We start from the raw sequence: 20,953 nt of genomic DNA on the forward strand, positions 1-20,953 counted from the left end.
TTTTTTTTCCTAGTGGAATTTCCAGAGTGAAGAGGGATTTTAGGAGCCTACATGATAACTTCTGTTGTGCCTCAACCTCAACGGTAATAGAGATTCTGGAAACTTTTCTTTTAGACATTTTATTCTACTAAAAATTATAACTGATGAAGTATTACAGGCCCTTTTTCTAGGAAAGGTATCTAACTTCTTGTTTCTTACACTGCAGATTAGCCTAGTAGTGAGGCTTGACCAAAACAAGAGATGCTAACTATTACAGGCCTTTATTTTGAAATTATCAATTTTCTTTGAATGAAGAATTTTAGTTTGTTTGCTTTTCCTTCTCTACCATTTGTTCCTTAGGTTAAATGAAGGTAAAGGGGACTCAGAGCTGCTAAGACTTCCTTGACATCCAAAGAACAGAGGAAGAATAAGACAGATATGCCCTTACTTGGGCCTCATTCCCTGGGTTATTCAGACTCCTGTCCTCCATGCCAGGTACAGGTGCTTCCTGTTTTTTCAAACCATCCAAATTTAATGAATAGAAAAGAAAGAGAAATAGTAAAACAGAAAATACTAAAATTCAAATGGAGCAAAATATTTTTTTTGGTCTAATGTCTGGGCTAAAAGTAGCAAATTTAGCAAAGTACCTAAAACACAGTAGATATTCAAGAAATATTTGGCAAATTAAAGAAACACCTGTAGGGGTAAATGCAGCAAATAGGTAAACTTGATCCAATTGAACATGATGCTGAACTTTTTGAAAGACACAGAGGATAGAATTCCTTAGAAAGTGGGGGTACAATAAAACCTTGAGTGGCGGCTTGAGTCATTCAGAGAAAAAGCTGTTGGTAGAAGGCTATGAGATCACCAGTCCTCTCTTTCCATCATTCCTTGGTGTCCATTGAATTAGCATTCATGCTCGCTGTCTCTGCTTAAACACTTCCTCTATTCATCTGCTTTCTAAATGGATGTGTACCTACAATATGTATCTATTCATTTAAAAATAACTGAATGCACCTGTTTCCTTGAGCTATAAACGTGAACATTAATGAGCATCCTGTCTATTTAATAGTTTAATACTGCTTGGCAACCTGTACTTGAGACCACTTGCCCCTCAAGCTCTATCTCTGGCCTGCATCTCTCCCCTCCATCTACTTTTCCTCTGCTCAGGAGAATACCGCTCATGTTATAACCAGTTTCTCTGTGTTTTACAAAAACATCCTACCCTCTCTTTCAGTTTCTCATTTACTTTATAACCAAACTTGTTTTTCTTTAGTGTCGATATTCAAAGTAAATAAGAATTTTAAAAAATATTTTGTTCAATTGGTTTACTTTTTAGAATCACATAGTATTGTTTTCTACTATTTTCCACTTTAGAGCTCTCTTTTTTTTTTTTTTTACAAATCATATAATTTGACTATAATTTTGTGGATTTAAAAAAATTGAATGTGAGCATCTAACATCATTTATAACATCATTTATAACATCATTTATAACATCATTTATAACATCGTGTGAAAACATTTTGAGTTCTAAATATTTAACTTAAAAATTAAACTTTTGAAATACAATCCAATTGAAATTAGTGCCTGCCTGTATTGTAAATGTGATTTTTAAAACCAGTTGAAAACCAAGAATATTTTTATTTATAAAAAGATTCATATGAATTTGCAAGACAATTATTCCAACTATTTTAGGACACATTTATTTTATAAAGTAAGTACACCTGAAAACCTAAAGATTTTGAGCATTTTCCCCTTTTAGACCCTTGTCTCAGTGGATTCTACAAGATAGGAAGCAAGAATTAATTTTATGGGTCAAACAGTCTCTGCAGTTTTCCTACTAAATCTAATGTTACTTTTTGCTCTCATTCAGTGCCAGAGGTAATCACAATATTCTGTCTTTTCATGGTTCAGAAGAAAGTTCTTTGTCCCTTCTAACTTAAATGTATACTTCAGAGTTTGGCATATTAAGTTGGCAAACTGTCTGACATTTTTGCATTAAAAATAAAGCTATGAGGAAATTCCCTTACTAAAATTAGATAAAAGAACAATATTCACTTATGAATAAATGGGGTACCCTTAGCTGAAAGGTTTTACTTAGTTGTACCAATAAATTATCTTTTGAAAGTTTGACACCCACAGGAGTTGTATGAGTAGAAACCATAACAGAAGTACAGGCTGGAATTCTTAAAGAAGTGATGCTTATTAGACATATCTATTGAAAGAATGACTTGATATTTAGAAAGCTTTGTAAAACTAAAGATTTAAATGTGAAAATAATAATTGTAGAAATTATGAATTTAATACCCTTTACTATGAGATCATTTATTATTTGGCAACTTTGGGAAACTTTTCAATTGATAGACATTCATACCCTTAACATCTTTAACATTTAATTTTTAATTTCAAAATGTTTACGACTCAAATGAAAGGTGAAAGAAACAGTCTAAAGTCCTTTGTACACTCCTAGGAAATAAAAATATGTAGGAAAAAAATCAAAATCCTAATTTATTTTCAATATTTTTATATTAATTATATGTCTATAGCTTTAAAATGTTTTCCTCTTGGCTGTTTCCTTGCTGTCATATTGTAGAGTAGTGGTTTTTAAACTTTGGAGTGCATTGGGATGATCTGATATACATATTTAAAATGCTGGTTCTAAAGCCCATTCCCAAAGATTCTGATTAAGTACGTCTGGCATGGAACCCAGGAATAGATATTTTCTTAGGTTGGCTTCAGGTTACATTTTGAGATGTTTCTCAAAATATTTGCAGAGTAGAAGATGAAATTGTTTCTAAAATGCAAAGTAGAAGAGTATAAAATGGGAATATTTTAAGAACTGTATGGTAAGAATCACACTGTCACATCATCAGCTGTGCCTTTCATTATAAAATGATTGAAATAACCATTATATATTAGCAGTGACAATTATTGCCTAAGAAAGAAACTTTTGATTCTAGGTAATATGCACTTTCAGAACCACTTCATTTGTTTTAATAATCTATGTAAGGAGATTATAAAAATTAGCAAAAAACATGTTTCAGCTATAACAACTGTGATCCTGTAAAATCATACTGCATCAGAGATAAGAGAAACTTCCAGCATTCAAATGGTTCATTCCCCAAAGGTGAAGAACTGTGTTATAACACAAGCCTACTGGACAGATTTATTTAATAAGATGGTGAATTTATAGGAGTGTATAGTTGGTTTATTTCTGTATGATTTTAGTATCAGAGACCTATTGTAGCCAACTGCCTCAGGAAGAAACTAAGATGCAAATAGCAGAATAAAGTTCAAGACATGGCCTCATACTATAACATTATTTCTCCTGTATACAATGAGAATCATGTGAAAGACGATTCTTTAGAAATCCAAAACTTCAGTAACATGAGACTCCCAATAATGATTAGTGAGATAATTTAATCACCTCCAATTTACTTCAGAGAATTGTGGTTATGCCGAGTGAAAGGGTGTTAGAAATGACAGACCAAAGAAGCAATTTGATTGGTTAATGAAGAGTCTGAGAATGATAATTGAATTTGACGGAATTCATTAGTTGGGACATTCAAGCAGATACTCTACAACCCCATTTATGTACTCTAACATATGTAATAGTCACAATGTGATATATGTACTTCATTGTTGAATTAGGCATATAGGAAAGAGTAAGGCATAGTATGGCACAAAGAAACATCAGCCTGAGACAAATCTGCCTCCACTCCCACCCCTTACCCAATATTGTTGCTAAAATATCATCTGTACAGCAGGGCACAAAAGCACAGAGGAAGATGCTATGACATATTCTTTTAGAATGCAAGGCTGCTCAAGATCATCTACAGATAATGAACCATGACAACTTTGGATTTGATGAAGTACAAAATGAGAGTGGGAGAAAGCAAAAATGTTATATAAGTGGCCAGTGCCCCATCAACTAAACTAGCATGTCAAGGGCGTTAATACTAGTAATAATTTCAAAAGACATGACAAATACTAAACATTCTTTTGAAGTAAGAGATACAGTCCTCCAATTTTCCACACAAATGCATTTTTCTTCCACATATCACAAGTTCATCAACAAAACATATCAAAGTTTCTGGTTTTTTTCCATGTACCTTACTTAGTTGCAATGAAATTTCCAGGAATGAAGCAATAGGCAGGTGAATGGTCTCCAATTCAAAGCCAGGCGTTTGTCAAGCTCTTGCTAGTTCTTGTTTTCCTGGTTTCCCTTGAGAGAAAGAGAAGAATGGAAAAAATTCATAAAAATGCTGGCCTGCAACTCTGCACCCGCCTTTGCTACTGAGTGTGTATATAGACTTTTGCTGATGTGGCCCATTCATTATTCACATCCAGCTCTAGCTTCCTCATTTCCTGGTTGCGCTATGTGCTCCAGGCTAAGAACCAAGAGGTATGAATCATGTGGACATAAAGAAAAATCTAGAAGAAGAAATGTTTCAAGAAAGCAACTTTTTTTCCTATTTCTTCTGACATAGCCTGTTCTATGGCATTGCTCCATAGAGGAGAAAGTGCATGTGCGGCCACAGAAGGCACCCAGTGGAATTACCACCCGGGGGGATTATCTCTAAGCAATTCATACTTTGTTTTGCTAACAGGACCCCTTGTTTAGGATACTGGAGTGCTGTCCTTCTCTGGCAGTGTTCCCCCACATTTTAGAATTATTGAAAAGCTAACTGAGTCTATTTTGATTTGTGAATCTCTTTGCAAGCAACAGCAGCTGCAGCCGTGCTAATAAAAAAGAAAGGCATCGTTATGTACCTAGGAAGGACATTGAAATAGTGCACATACAAAAACATCTGAGTTGTGGAGGAGGTCTATCAAATATTGTAATAGTTCCCTTCCTTCCTTGCTTCCTTTGTCCTTTTCTTCTCCTTCCTTTCTTTTCCATTCTTTTTTCTTTTCTTTCCTTCTTCCTTTTATTCTTTCTGTTTTCTTTAATATACTCTTTTATTGCATTTATTTATTCTTAGATACAGAGCAACTTATGGTACTATCTTATATTTGAGATTTTTAAATAATGATTTTAGAATATGGAATCTCAAAAACACTAAAGTAACAGAATTCATCCACGAATGCAGAAACTCACATAGGGAGACTTTAAGTTATCAGCTGCATCTTGTAGCTCCAATTAAGAATGGAGGCTTTGCAGATTCCAGCAGCTCTGATACTAATCAGACCATTCTGCTCTCTTTACAGCTGAAGTTTCAGTTTTCTGGAGGAAACTAACATGGCAACACCCTGTTATTTGAGGATTCAAGTTTTCCTACTTCAAGATAAATGAATACACAATCTCCTGCAGCTTTCATTATATTCTGAATAGAATTTTACAGTTCCTCTGAAGTTATTAAAGGAGTCCTCTTTGCCAACTAATGGACCAGAATCGTTCTGGCATAAATCCGTGTAGGAAAATCTTTTGGGGGTTTCCTGGGTTTGGGAAAACCTTAGTTGTTGGTTTAAAGGAGAAGATGCTGCATAAGACAGTGTAATTCCCTGAGTGGTTTCTGAGCTCCATTTTGCCTGGCTGAGATAGACAAGGGAAGGTTGACTCCAGCTCAGGCTATTTCCATTATAGGTACTTATTTATAATCTGTGATTCATTCAATGAATATTAATTGAGTGTCTATTGTGGACTTTTTGTTGGCCAGGTTTTGGGGCTAAAAAATGAAAAAAGATAGTTTCTTGCTTCTGAAAGAATTGGCGAGACAGGTAAGGAAATAAAATAAATTATTACTACAAATAGGTAAGTGTCACAATGGAGATGTAGGATATGGTAGGCATCGATAAAGGATTCTTCCCATCCTCTAGAAGAATTCTAAGTTCTCATGTGGAATGAAGCAGAAAACATCACGAACACTGTGTGTTTATGCACATCTATGTGCGTGCCCTTCACACACACGTGAAGCAAGAGGACAAAACAATAAAGTCCTGATCTATGTCACTCCCTGGAATTATTTAATAGTTTACACAACTGTGGCTTTTCACAATTGGATCTTCTTTTCAACAATGGTTCCAAGCATAAAATGACTTTTCCCACCAGAAAGCATTAAAAACCTCTTTCCCATGGCTACAGGTCCCAGAAAGTATCTGATTTCTCAGAGCACAGCCCCCAGGGTCATTTTCTAAATGTTGGTGAGAATACATGAGTTAGTAATATATATCCATTTTGGAAGCCAAATAGCAAAGATTAAAAAACATCTGTCATTGGGGCTATGAGCCTACAAGCAAGCAGTAGACTTCCAGCAGAGTCTGGGGCAGGAACAGTATGCAACACAGATTTAAAAACAAAAGATTCAACTAGAATTATTTAGCTCAGTCACATGGTTTAAAAGGATATTACCGGCTCCCACCAAAACCCACTTTACAATGTGTTGCATAAAACCATGGGTTATAAACCTAAGACAGTTTTTATAGAAATTCATTCTTTCTCTCAGAAGTGATTTTCTAAATGCTTATTCGTGTCAGGCAGGGTGCAAGACACTGAACACTCACTGGCAAAGGAGACAAACGGCTGCCTCTAGTGCCCACCTCACCTCGCCCCACGGAGACTGCAGGCTAATGAAAGAGAGAGATGATAAAAACATACATACAGAGCATGTGTCATTACATACTTTACATGTAATAAATTCCAAAAGGGACAGGTAAAGATGCTGGGAAAGTGAGAGCAGGGGAGCTTCATCCAGAATTGGCTTCCTTGCAGAAATCACATCAGGAATTAGCTGGATTTACGGGTAGGATGGGGTAAAGGGGTAGATTCAAAATACGACAATATAAGTGTAAAGTCCTGAGCTCCGTATGCTTGAGGAACAAGGACGACAAAAAGGGTCAATGTGGTTGAAATGTAGTGAGTATGGAGAGGTATGGGGGTATCAAAGCTGGAGGCAGGCATGGGGCAGCCTCTGATGAGGGTTCTAGGTGAGGGGACCCTGGAAGCCACTGAAGCATCGACTCCCTTTAGTTACTCTTTGGATAATGGATTGGGGTGAGGATATTTATCACTATTAAAAAAACCAACAACTTTCTTTTACCTATTCTTAAGAGTGAAATTTATCATATTGATTTCAAAATTAATTTTCTGACTCCCTGATGTTGAATAGGTCTAGGTTTATTTGTTTTCTTAACTCTTCAGTAATGCTGTATTTTTCTTCCCAGTACTTATCATTATGCTACGTATATGCTTGTCTGTTTCTTCCTGGCACCACGACCACCTCTTCAAAAATCTGTAAGAGCTCGAGGTTTTTTCGGTTTGGTTCATTGATGCATATCTAGTGCCTAGAACATCATTTGGCTACTATTCTATACAGTCGTAGCTCGACAAATACATGTTGAATGTATAAATGAATGGATAATTTAGAAAACTGTCTCCTGATGCTAGCAATCATTTACTATTATTTTTATCCCTAAGTTATTTTCATGCCAGGTCAGCTTTGCATGCTAATGTAGAGCTTATTAGACTAATAAAACGTGCTCCTGGTGATTCGTCATTAAAAACAGTATTTGTAAATATACGAACAGTTCATACAACTCAATAACAAAAAAACAAACAACCCAATCGAAAAGGGGGCAGAAGACTTAAACAGATATTTCTCCCAAGAAGACATACAGATGGCCAACAGGCACATGAAAAGATACTCAACTTCACTAAGTATTAGAGAAATGCGAATCAAAACTACAATGAGACATCACCTCACACCGGTCAAAATGGTCATCATGAAGAAGTCTATAAGTAATAAATGCTAGAGAGGATGTGGAGAAAGGGAACCTTCCTACGTTGTTGGTAGGAATGTAAATTGGTGCATCTACTACGGAAGACAGTATGGAGGTTCCTTAAAAAAATAAAAACAGAGTTGCCATATGATCTAGCAATCCCACTCCAGGGCATATATCCAGAGAAAACTCTAAATTGAAAAGATACATGCACCCCAATGTTCATAGCACCACTACTTACAATAGCCAAGACATGGAAGCAACCTAAATGACCATCGACAGATGAATGGATAAAGAAGATACTACCGTATCAACTGAGTGGAATACCACTCAATTATGAAAAAAGAATGAACTAATGCCATTTTCAGCAACATGGATGGACCCAGAGATTATCATACTAAGTGAAGTAAGTCAGGAAGAGATAGACAAATATCATATGATATCACTTATATGTGGAATCTAAGCTATGATACAAATGAACTTATTTACAAAACAGAAACAGACTCAAACATAGAAAACAAACTTATGGTTACCAAAGGGTGTGGGGAGGGATAAATCAGGAGTTTCGGATGAGCAGATACAAAGTACTATATATAAAACAGATAAACAACAAGGTCCTACTGTATAGCACAGGGAACTATATTCAATATTCTATAATAAACCATAAGGGAAAAGAATATGAAAAACAATATATATATGTATACATACACACACACACACACACACACACACACACACATATAACTGAATCCTTTGCTATACACCAGAAACTAACACAACATTGTAAATCAACTATACTTCAATTAAAAAAAAAGTATTTATAATTGTAGCTTATGGAAAAGGTATAAATAAACCAGTTTGGGCAAAGTAAATGAATAAAAAAAAAAAAGATGAGGAACCTAACTTGAAAGCAAAATGTATTTGTCCTAACGTACTTCTCTTAGACTTTAGGTTCACTCATTTTAGGGTAAGAGTCAATCATTTTTCAGTAAATTCTCTTGATATTTTCACAAAACTCTAAATCCTTTTAGTTATCAATTTAGAAATGGATACAGATAAAGGGCTCTCTGGTACCATTTATTTGACAGGGGAACTGAGAGGAATTAACCAAATATATGTACTTCAAATTTTGTAATATTAAAAGATTATATTTTTATGATACAGATGAATTCATAAAAGCTCATAGACAAAATAAAATATCTAATAAGTTAGGAATTTTAATAGACTGCTTCCACAGAGTGAGATGTTTAATTTATCAATTATTTTCTTCCATTGAACACATGTACTATAAATTTTACTGGGTTAGGTACAAATTGTTGTAATACACCAAATAGCTTAAATAATCTAGAGGAATGTGCTTAAGCTAAAGTTTTCCCAAGAAAAACTGCCCAACTTATTTGCTTATGGTGCCCTTAATTTTTACTTACGTATGTTCACTTTTTTATAGTGTAATTTAAAAGGTTAATTTGAGTACACTTTAATATGAAAAATTTAATGTTGCAGTAGTCAGTTTAAGTTAAATGGTTCAGTGAACCTTGGTAAAGAAAATATAAATGATTAGTTTATGATGTATTATTAACAGGGGTCAGGTTTTTGACCTTACGTATAAGCAAATCACAGACAATATACCAGCCAAATTACCTGAGACATGAAAATGTCAAGAATAATTACATTTGAATATCCTTATGCCAAGATGCCCTGTAAGATAATTGCGTAAGAAGAATCTTGTTTGCAATGTGCAAAGGCAAAAAGTGGGGGAGAAAGCAGGAGAGGTAGGCTCTTGCACCATTCAAACATTTTTTCCCTGTTAAAAAATAATTTAACACAAAATGTTTGCAAATTGTATTAGAAACATAGAATGTGGAAGGACTTTAGGAATTATCTAGTCGTTGGTTTCATTACCTGTTGGTGGGAACTATAGCTCCAAGAAGACTGCAACCCCCCTAAAGTATTACATAGAATTGCACGCATTTATGTATTTGTGCATTTTCACCAGATTCTCTAAAGGGGTCAGTGATTCCCCTCCTTGATAAAATGTTCATAAATGGAACTTCACCTGCCCAAGTTTTCAGAGCCTATTAGTAGCATAGCAGAAGCTGTCATTGATGTCTTTTGATTCTCAATCCAGTGAGTGAAAAGTGCCTTTTTCATTATAGACTTCATATTTCCTTGCTATAAGACACTGTCCAAGTCAAACCAACATAGCACTTTACTTCTAAGGATACAATGTTAAAATACCATTAACTGCTTAGAAAAACAAGTTTTTGCTTTATAGTTAGAATTAAAATTTATTTGGATTTTTTTTTAAAGCAAAAAAAATGCCAGGTAGAAATCTTTTACCATATTAGTCAATGTGGGATAAAAGCTACAAAGAATTTTATATCATTATTCTTTGTAAATTGATCAGAAGGAATTTGAAAGCCTTGGCTCTCTTGTCTGATTTAATCCACAAAACAGTGCATCTGCTTTCATCTTTTTCTTTTTTATTTCTAAAATTTCAACATAGAACACACTGTGAATTTTAACAACCTGTTTTTGTTCAACTGATTGCCTTCAGTTTCTCTATTCCTTTGTTACTGAGGACAAATGAATATATTTCTTTTTTTCTTTTGTAAATGTATTTTCACGTTTGATTTTAAATTATTCAAAATACGTTTGGACCTCTTTATAAGATACATTTAGTTAGGAAAGGAATCTAGTCTAGAGATTTGCTAAAACTGGCCATGATGCACATGATCTATTTTTTTATGCCATCATCTATTGACCACTGTTAGTGGTATGCTAATTACTAGAGAACAAAACTAGCAACACTAGCAATACTTGACCACTGTGGGAATTTAGGTGAACTCTTATCTGAAGTGCAGGTAAAAGTCACAGGGAGAACAGATTTAGGAAAAACACACAAGCATGGAAGGCATGTATATATAATGTATTATATATTATATATATCATGCATATATAATATATATTAATTATATTATATATAGTACATTATATATGTATCTTCCATGCTTGTGTGCTTTTCCTAAATATTTTATATATATATATATATATATATATATATATATATATAATGCATTATATAAGACTAAAGACAAGTAATTAATTTTATGCCACTATCTGAGTCAGTCACAGTCTCAATTTATTACAATCATTGTAAGTATATTACAATCATTCTTGGATTGAATAAGCCAAGAGATTAACATTTTATTCTGCACAGCAATCTGCACAGCTCAAGTTCTAGCAGACTTTCTTACATGTATGAGTGGAGCAGGGAAAGAGAATGAGCAATAATTCGTAGGTGAGGTTAGAAATCTAGAGACACAAAATGCTAGAATCAGCAGAGCACTGACATGTTCTTAGATTTTCTTTAGCTGCTTGTTTCAAAGCTACTCTCTCAGTTTGGGGTTGGTAGATGCAAACTATTACATTTAGAATGGATAAACAACAAGGTCTTAATGTATAGCCCAGGGAACTATTGATATAATCAATATTCTCTGGTAAACCATAATGGAAAATATAAAAAAAGACTGTATATAGGTGTATAACTGAGCCACTTTGCTGTACAGCAGAAGTCAGCACAAAATTGTAAATCAACTATACTTCAATAAAAAAATAAATAAAATAAAAGATACCCTTTCAATAAATTTTTCAAAGAAGCATAATTAACATTTGTGCTATTTAATAAATTGGAGCTTTTAAAGAGTTTGAAATACTATTTATATTGTTATACTTATTTATAACTATTACTATTTTACTATAAATCCAATTTAAGGAAAAAAAATAAATGAGAGTAAAATGCAAAAATAAATGCTGTATGAAAAAAAGGTTTTTTTTGAGTGATATTTCCAGTAAAGGACTGAATTGAGCTTTCACAGACTGTTATTTTTTGGTTGTCACTGTGTTCTGTCTTTAGAACTTCCTAGTTATAATCCTCAATTCCTTCATCTAAAAAAACAAATATAATAATAATAATTATCCAATAGTGCTATTGTGAGGATTGGATAAATTAATTCACTTGAAATGTTAGCATATAATAAGCTCTGTTGGGTTGGCTAGTGTTAATGTTACCATTACTGACATCATTATTCTTTTCAATATCAAGTTAACACAACTTCAAATTTAAAAACACTTGAGCCTAAAGGTTCCCATTCCTGAACGCTGAAGGCACATATAATTATGGTATATTGGAGGGTACATCATTGCACTGTTATTCTAGTTTTTACGCACATGTCATATTTCCTTATCTGGCCTCTAAGTCTCTTCAGGGCAAAAACTGTCTTATTAATTCATCTTTCCCTTTCTCTTGTCCTCTATCTCTTCTTTCTTCTCTCCTTTACATTAACATATTTATAGAGCACCTACCTTGTGCTAGACACTTTTGTAGGTCTGAAGTTACAGAGGCAAACAAGACAGATCAGATTCCTGCTTTCATGTTGCTTAAGTTCTTGCAAAATTCAATTAAAACTCTGTTACTACTGTATTTGCTAAATTCTATACCAGTGCCAATGTTGGAGTGCCAAATACAAAAATAAAGACATGAACAAATATATACATAGTAAATATTTTAGAAAATGTATTTAAAATGTAAGAAATTGTAAAAGATGTAAACTTTCTAAAAAGACAACAAAAATCATGAAAAATTAACTGTAATAACGAAGGCAGAGTATACTGACCTTGTTTGAATGGCTCTGTATTATTATCATGTTCAAGCTTTTTTCATGTAAATAAGTACTAAATGGACCAGGTCACAATAAAATTTTTTATAATTTACAAAAGAGGCTTTCAACTTTGATGAGAAAAGAGCCTATCAATAAACAAATAAATGAAGTAAACTGTAAAAAATTTTATGGTATACTTTATGATATAACCGTTTATTTTGCACAAAATATTTAGTCCCACATTTTTAACATCACATTGTCAGTGTCATAAGAACCCAGATATGAGAAAACCCAGACTTAAGCAAGTACAATGCAATAGAATAAGGAAGCCTCTATTGAAATAGCTTGCTCATGTAACAGTAACCATAAACTTCTCATTCTAAACTTTATAAATTACCTATATTGTTTTAAAAATTACATATCTTCTATGTATGATTTGGGCAATAAGAAGATAACACAAGTAGAAGACAACTGTATCAATCTCAATTGAACAATTAAATAAACATTTACCTATTTCTTAAATCAGATGTAAAAGCACATAATTTACAACAACTAAAGCTACCCAAGAATCACTAACATTTTGAGTCCATCAGTTATATGGGGGAAGGGAGAATAGGGTACTTATTTTTAGTTCCTAGAATTATTTTATATTCCTAAAAACATTATGTAGAAGAGAGAGAGAACCACTCAAAAAATCAAAGTTAGAAATTTTATAAAGTTTAAAACCAATTTTAGAATAACTAAAAAAATCAGTCTACTTTATTTTCATGTTCTTTAAAATATGTATATATAAATCAGTGAAATATGTTTACTTTGGAAAATCTCAGAACTTTAGACTCTGCAAAGTAAGAAAATTTATAAAATTATCTAAAGCTACTATATTAGAATATACCCATTTCAATCTAAAGCATTGTACTCAATACAGTGTCTTGTATAAAGAAAGAAACAATTGGTATCTCTTGGTAGAGAATCTTGGATGATGAAATTATCTAGTGATGTCTTTGATCTGCAAACCTTGGGTTTCTCGTGTACTGTTGACAGCTAGTTGGCAGTAAACCATTCATCAAGTCCTTTCTATCCTATGAAAATGATAATACTATTATCCCCATCTCCAACCTCATTTCTCCACACTCTCCTTCAATAAGGAGTCAAACTTCTGGAATAAGTCAAGCTACTCCCTCCAGTCCTCACTTGACTTATTCCTATTTCAACTCCTTAACATGGCTCATAAGTCTTTTCTGGCCTCATATACCTTCCTCATCTCTGTCTTCCTCAGTCTGTTCTAGACACACTGGCGATTCCTCCAGCCCAACAGACCATGTTCCTACCCAGGGCCTTTGTTCTCTCTACCACGCATGATCTTTCCTGGATATTTACATGGCTCATTTCCTCTGTTTATTCCAGTCTTTTATCAAATGTCACCTTTGTAGGGAAGTCTTCCTTCGCCACTATACCCACCCCTGCCCCGTATATTTTCTTTATAATACTTATCAAGACCTGATATTATAGACTTTTATTTGTCCATTTGTTTATTTTGTCTCCCTCTTGCCACAATGCATGAAGGCAGACATTCCTGTCTTATTCATGCCCATAATACCAGCACCTGGGATAGTACCTGGCTCATATGGGCACCCTATAAACATTTGCTGAATGAATGGGTTCTTCATGTTTTAGCTTAGATGGTTTGTCTGCTAAACCATTACTGAATCCCACATTGGCATGGTTCCACTAAATTCTAGGTTAGGTGCCCTGCCTAACTGTTTGAGACCCCCCTGCACTATGCCTGGCACAGATTGGGCAAGTGCTCAGTTATCTCTTAGGTAATGTGTACAGTGATGACCCTTTTAGGTCTATTTTCTTTTCAGAATTCAGAGTAAATTAAGAGATGATATGAGTTATTCTTTTCAAATTTGTTTTAAACATACATGGAACACTTTGAGATTCACAGATGAAATTTTCAATGAAATGGTGTAGAATATACATCCTCTTGAATTAATTTCATCCTGCTTCCTTGGGTATTGTCCATAAAATGTTCCCTCTGTGTATTTCAGAGATTCCAAAATTTATTTTTGGGAGGTTGTAGTGAGACGTAGAGATCCTTATGAGAATCTCATGACTCTTCAAATAAAAATTTACATACACTCTATATTTTGTTTATGCTTTTAAGAGATCAAAACCAACCTGAAGTCCCAAATAGACTCCTACTCTATGGACCTTGAGTTAAGAATCTTTATTCTTTTTCTTCTCTATTTTTGTTTTTTACTAGTTTATAAACAAGTTCATTTTTCTCCATACTAAGCCAAAATATTAATTCTACATCAACTACCCTTTTACCCTTTACTCACTTTTTTCCTCTTTATTATAAAACTTTCATAGTGAACTTTTCTGCATTTACTTCCATATATCTATTCAATCTTCAGCAATCCGGCTTCCTCATTCATTATACTAAAGTCATCATGCATCTCATGGCTGTCAAATCTAACACCTAATTCTCAATTTTCGACTTCTCTGCATTATTGAGATTGTTAAGCACCATTCCACCGTTTCAAAACTTTGGTTCTGTGTCAATGCCCATACTTTTTGGTTTTTGAGTTTTTGATTTTTGTAGTTTTTGGTTTTTGTAGTTTTATTTATTATTTTTTAAAATTTTTATTTATTTATTTATTATTTATTTTTGGCTGCGTTGGGTCTTTGTTGCTGCATGCGGGCTTTCTCTAGTTGCCGTTAGAGGGGGCTACTCTTCATTGTGGTGTGTCGGCTTCTCACTGTGGTGGCTTCTCTTGTTGCGGAGCACGGGCTCTAGGCTCGCGGGCTTCAGTAGTTGTGGTGCACAGGCTCAGTAGTTGTGGCTCGCGGGCTCTAGAGTGTAGGCTCAGTAGTTGTGTCGTACGGGCTTAGTTGCTCCGCGGCATATGGGATCTTCACGGACCAGGGTTCGAACCTGTGTCTTCTGCATTGGCAGGCGGATTCTTAACCACTGCACCACCAGGGAGGTTCCCGTAGTTTTGTGTTTTATTGTAGTTTCTTTTTTTGCTTCCTCCTCACTATATTCTAGACCCCAATTTCCTCCTGCTGGCTATCTACTTATAGATGTCCTACTGGTATATTAAACCCACAAACCTCAAATGAAATGTTGCACATTTCCCTTACGCTTTTTCTTATTTTGTGTTCCCTGGCTTAGTATCTGATAAGAAAACTGAAATTCATCTTTGACTCCACCTAACTTCCACTCCCACATCTGATTAAGTGTCACATATTATTGATTCTTCCCTTGAAATGTCCCTGATATTCTTTCCCTTCTGCTTTCTCAGTCCACTGACGAATCCAGACTCTTATCATGTTATTGCCTATATGTGCTTTAGCTTCATAACTGCTGTCTTCCATTTAATATCCTGCCACTTCATTCCAAGCTCCACGGTGCCCTGCCCTCTAGCCTTGCTCTTTTTACAATACCAGAGTATTTTGTGTTGCTATTAAAAGATGTACTTTTTTCTTCCAGATACTGCAGTTGATTACATACAAGTCTGCTTTTGCCACCAGATTATGAATTCCTCAAGGGGAGAAATGATATTCTAGCCTCTTTTGTACGTTCCATAGTGACCCCTTGCCCACAGTATGCATTTGATAAATATTTGTTAAATTAAGCATAAGATATGTGAGAAAAAACAGTTCAGAAAATATGTCATCACTGTGCTAGTCTGGTTAAGATGCCTTTCTCTACTGTAACACAAGAAAATAAAACTACATCATTGTCCCTAATAGTTTATGCTCAAATATTAGCTAATATCTTACTTGTTATCCTTGATATTTAGTTTTTGAACAAGGAATTGTTCAATAATATACTGGAAAAATTAAAGAGAGTAGAAGCATATATTGACTTAATGGTCACATGTTATCAGAAGCCAATGATTATTTCACTTAAATTTCTCTCAATAGTTATTAGCAAGACAAGGCTTTTATGAATATTAACTTTTTTGAGTGTTTTATATGTATAACAAGAATGCAGGAGGAATAAGTACCTTCTCCAATATGATATCAAAAATATATAATAGGGGATTAATTCATATCCTTAAGTTTTTGACTCATACCTCTGGATTCTGTCTAAGGCTCTGTAAATAAATAGATAGGTGACTTACCTTGTCAATGTCTTTATTCTGACTTAATCTGAAACAAGTGATATGACAGAATGCTTGGCATATATGTTGTGAAAAGCTAAAACTATGGTGTAAGAGGAAACTATTTTCCATAGATAGTCAGGCAAAGTAAATAGGCAAGATGGCATAGTAGAAAGATTGCTGGTCCTTAGAATTAGACAGGTTTGGAATTAAATTGTGACTTTAACATGTACCAGCTCAGGAATCTTAAGAGAATTGTTCAAACTCCTGAGTTTTCTCATCTTTAAAATGGTGATAATGGTACCAGTCTTAGAGTTACGAGGATAGAATGAGGTGAAGTATGACAAACGAATGATTAAGGTATATAAATGTTTCCTGCTCAGAAAATACTGGTCCCTTCCCACTTCCCTGTCTTCTAACAGAACATAAAATAGACACAGTCAAAATGTAAACTCTGAATTAATAAATTAGGGTTCATTACATTCATTTAGTTCAAGAATATGTATTGATGTTCTACCAGGTTCCAGGAAACATGGTATCTTTGGCAGTGACTTGTACAGAAGGGGCCTGAAGAACAATCTTGGTCCAAGTGTCAGCTCCAGGACTTATGCTGTGGGATCACTGGCAAGTGGTTGACCCATCTCACACCTGTGAGACATTCAGAAAGTTGTCTCCTGTAAAATGTAACTGAAGTAATGTTCAATTTACTAGGTGACCCTTGTAAAGATGTTAAGTGTTATGAGGATTGGATGCAGATTTGAGGGGGAAGCATGTTCTTGTTTTGGATTTAAATATCTTGTACTGGAAATACCGGGAGGCCAACCAAGCACACAAATCTAGTGGGAAGCTAAAAAGAGGATTATAGACTATATGCTCCAGGAGAGCAGGGGTCAGGTCCTGTTTCCTTTGCTCAGTATTATGTCTCCCTGCTCATGCTATCTGCTCAATCAGTAATGACAATGACAGCACAACGAATCTAACAGAGCACTTATTAATAGAAGACTTATTATGTGTCAGGTTCTATTCCAAGAATTTTACATATGTAGTTAACTCTCACAGCCATACCATGGAATACGAGAAATTGGGGCACAAAGATATTAAATAACTTGAACAAGGTCACCTAACCGATAAGTAAAGCTCACATTTATACCCAAGCATTTTGTCTTCAAAGTCCACACTCTTAACTACCCTCTCTAATTTGCAAAACTAAGGAATAAAAAACAAATTTGGGAGCTGAGGATAGAGATTTGAGATTGTTTGTAGAGATGTAAAAACAAGGTAAGGGAATAGCTGAAATCTCTCAGGGAACACATGAAATGTAGGAAGAGAAAATGGCTGACTATCGTTGAAGAAAACCAACATTTAATACAAGATGGACAGAGAAAATGTAATATACCCAAGAATAGTCAAAAGAAGGGAGCATTGTGTTGAAAGACAAAGTAGAAGAAACTTCTAAAAGTAGAGTGTGTGGTCAAGAAGCCAAGTAAGTTACAGAGTCAAAGTATATCTCTTGACAGTGTTCCTTCAGAGACAGAGTGAGAACATACAGCGGACAATGAAATAAAATATAATGAAATATAATGGTACACAATAACTCAGAGAATAAGCATAGTAATACTACTGTATGTGCACTTCTAATTGTTACTCATATTAGTAGTGTGGGACATTTCGGGATGTTTAGATACACACACCCACACACACCAACTAGCATCTTGATAAACTAAAAAAAAAAAATTTCTTAAAGGCTTAAAAAAGTCAGACAATATTTAATTCCTATTTTATAAAAAGTAATTCAGACAACAAATATTCTTTTTTAAGATGTGTGAAACTAATAAGTAGAGAGAGATAAAAATGAATAATGAAATCTTGAAAGATTTAAAATTATGAACAAATGTTTTCAAGTTTAGAAGTAAGATTAGGAGTAATTTCTCATTTCTAATTGGGTCTCACTTCTATTTAGTGCACATAAAATAAATCAATTTCCTCAGTAGCATACAGAATGTATTGACATTACTAATAGTTAATAAAAAGTATTACTCATATCAATATTTTAGAATTGTACAGTATTCTAAATTCTTCACATTCATTTGGTCACAACAACCTTGTTATATAGAGAGTAAAGCTCAGAAGTTTACCTTTCTTTCTTTTTGCTACCCTAAGAATAGAAGAAAATTCATCAGCTTCTGGGGCCCAAACACTTTTTCTTTCAAAGAAATTCTATTTACTCACAGTTCCTCATTCTAATCAACCAAGGCTGCTATGAGAGGGAACTTGGGCAATTGCAAAAGATTAATATTGTGAAGCTTCCATGTATGGTTTTTCTCTTTTTAAGATTTTTTTTTTTTTTTACTTTGTTATCTCTGTCTGGCTATAGTTTCACAATATCTTCCTTAGAGCACAAATTGTAAGACAGTTTTTATATCATGTACAGCATATTCACTATTACAATTGTTACCATTCAATATAGGTTTGATACATGCAGTCATTCCATTTTTGGTGAGCTAAGTTTTGGACCTTTTCTCAAAATCTTCCAAAATTCTAGAGAGAGAATGTATTACCCCTTCCCCCTTTATTAATGTATTAACCCTAAATCTGAAAAGAATATACTAGCAGATAAAGGACTTTTTTCTCTACTAACATGGTAAGAATCTTTTAACAATTCAGATACATGAATGTGAATCCAAAGAAAGGAATATTTAAATTGAGTTTGAACTTTATTCTAATATAAAATGACATAAAGGGAAAACTGCTAATGAAAAACATTTCAAATGATCCTTTATTACAGAGCTTCTGAGAAAGTACACATTCCATTAAACATTCACATTTTCATTTATGCTACCTGTATTTTGGAGCACTTATTATGTGCCAGGCACTGTGCTGAGATCAAATTAGAATTAAAAATTAGTTGAGCAAGGCCTGTAGGGAAAATCGTTCCAGGGAGGTGGTCCAGCATGTGCAAAGTTTCTGACGTGTTGAGCCCGTGACCAGGGCCACTGAACCACAGAAAGCACAGTGGGAGTGAGGAGCCGTAGGCTGGGAAGGTAAGGAGGATTCAGATCCCAGAGGTCCTTGTATGTCACAGCAAGGACTTTGGACTGTTTTTCTTAAACTTTATAAAATCATTAAAGAGTTATAAGTGGGGCTTCCCTGGTGGCGCAGTGGTTAAGAATCCGCCTGCCAATGCAGGGGACACGGGTTCGAGCCCTGGTCTGGGAAGATCCCACATGCCGTGGAGCAACGAAGCCCGTGCGCCACAACTACTGAGCCTGCGCTCTAGAGCCCGCGAGTCACAACTACTGAGCCTGTGCGCCACGACTACTGAAGCCTGTGCACCTAGAGCCCGTGTTCCACAACAAGAGAAGCCACCGCAATGAGAAGCCTGCGCACCACAACGAAGAGTAGCCCCCGCTCGCCGCAGCTAGAGAAAGCCCATGTGCAGCAACGAAGACCCAACGCAGCCAAAAATAAATAAATAAAATAAATTAAAAAAAAAAAAAAGAGCTATAAGTGGGGTAGGAGGGGGCATAACTTAATCAGAGCTGATTTCCAAAACACCACTTTGGCTGTGGTATGGTGAATAGATTTCAGGGAGACAATAATAGAAGAGTTAAGTGACACAATTATTTATTACCAAACCTTATGAAATAAATTCATTGTTCCTATAAGCCAATTCTTTTAAAAAGTTTGAATGACAGCTTGCTTTCAGAATATCCTATATAGATTAGGACTGAGAACACACACAGGCCAACTCCCTGCTTCCTTGCCCCAAACAGACTCACAGATGCCACATTTTCCAATCTCTTTACAAAGCTGACATACTTGGTTGATGTAATATTTAGGTCATAGACTTTGAGCTAGTTTTCTAGTAGTGTTGTTCAGTTTTTATTGATCATTTATAGGCGACCTAGGATAAATCTGCTTGGAGAAAAGTAAAGGTAACTGACCTATGGAGCGATAATATTTAATTAAAATGCCCTAAAAAGAATGCTACTGAGTGATTACTGTGTGCCAGGCAGTTCTCTAAACACTCTGTCTTGTACTGTTATTTAATCTCTGTAAGAATCCTATGAGATAATACCCTAAGTGACCCAAGCTTCTTGCCTAGACTATCTGTATCATCACAATCAAAAAGTTTGAAGAAAAACAAAATCACACTAATGAACCTTAAAACCAAAAAAGGAGAAAACCCTATAAAAGAACAAAAAACACAATCCAATATTTTATCTCAATACCCTTTTGTTATAGTAAGTTATGTGATATTACAAAACACTACAGGTATATAACAATATTACATCTGGCCTCTGATTGGTTCTATGTAACTCATGAGTCAAAAGGTTTTACTATGAATTTGCTAAAGTATAGCATCAGATATGTAGTAAATGATTATGTTCACTTACCAAAATATGACACATCAAGCAGAAAAGAAAGGGATGTAGTGTTTAACGGTTATTCCAGTTCAGTTATAGAGCTTCCCTCT

At 34.6% G+C, this 20,953-nt stretch overlaps 1 protein-coding gene across 8 annotated transcripts in view; it reads right to left on the reverse strand.

Annotated features, from left to right (window-relative positions):
- Positions 1 to 20,953, reverse strand: part of SYT1 (synaptotagmin 1) — a 1,216,262-nt gene that overhangs the window by 430,204 nt on the left and 765,105 nt on the right. For 6 of the 8 annotated variants that reach the window (XM_061204233.1, XM_061204230.1, XM_061204232.1 and 3 more), the window contains one exon: positions 4,099 to 4,206. The gene's annotated coding sequence lies outside the window, so the exon portion shown is untranslated. Of the gene's footprint in view, positions 1 to 4,093; positions 4,207 to 20,953 lie in introns of all 8 variants that reach the window. The other 2 variants (XM_061204231.1, XM_061204229.1) reach the window with 1 other exon arrangement.

This window comes from Eubalaena glacialis, chromosome 11 (genome assembly GCF_028564815.1).
Source record: "Eubalaena glacialis isolate mEubGla1 chromosome 11, mEubGla1.1.hap2.+ XY, whole genome shotgun sequence".
In the NCBI taxonomy this organism is placed as follows: Eukaryota; Metazoa; Chordata; class Mammalia; order Artiodactyla; family Balaenidae; genus Eubalaena; species Eubalaena glacialis.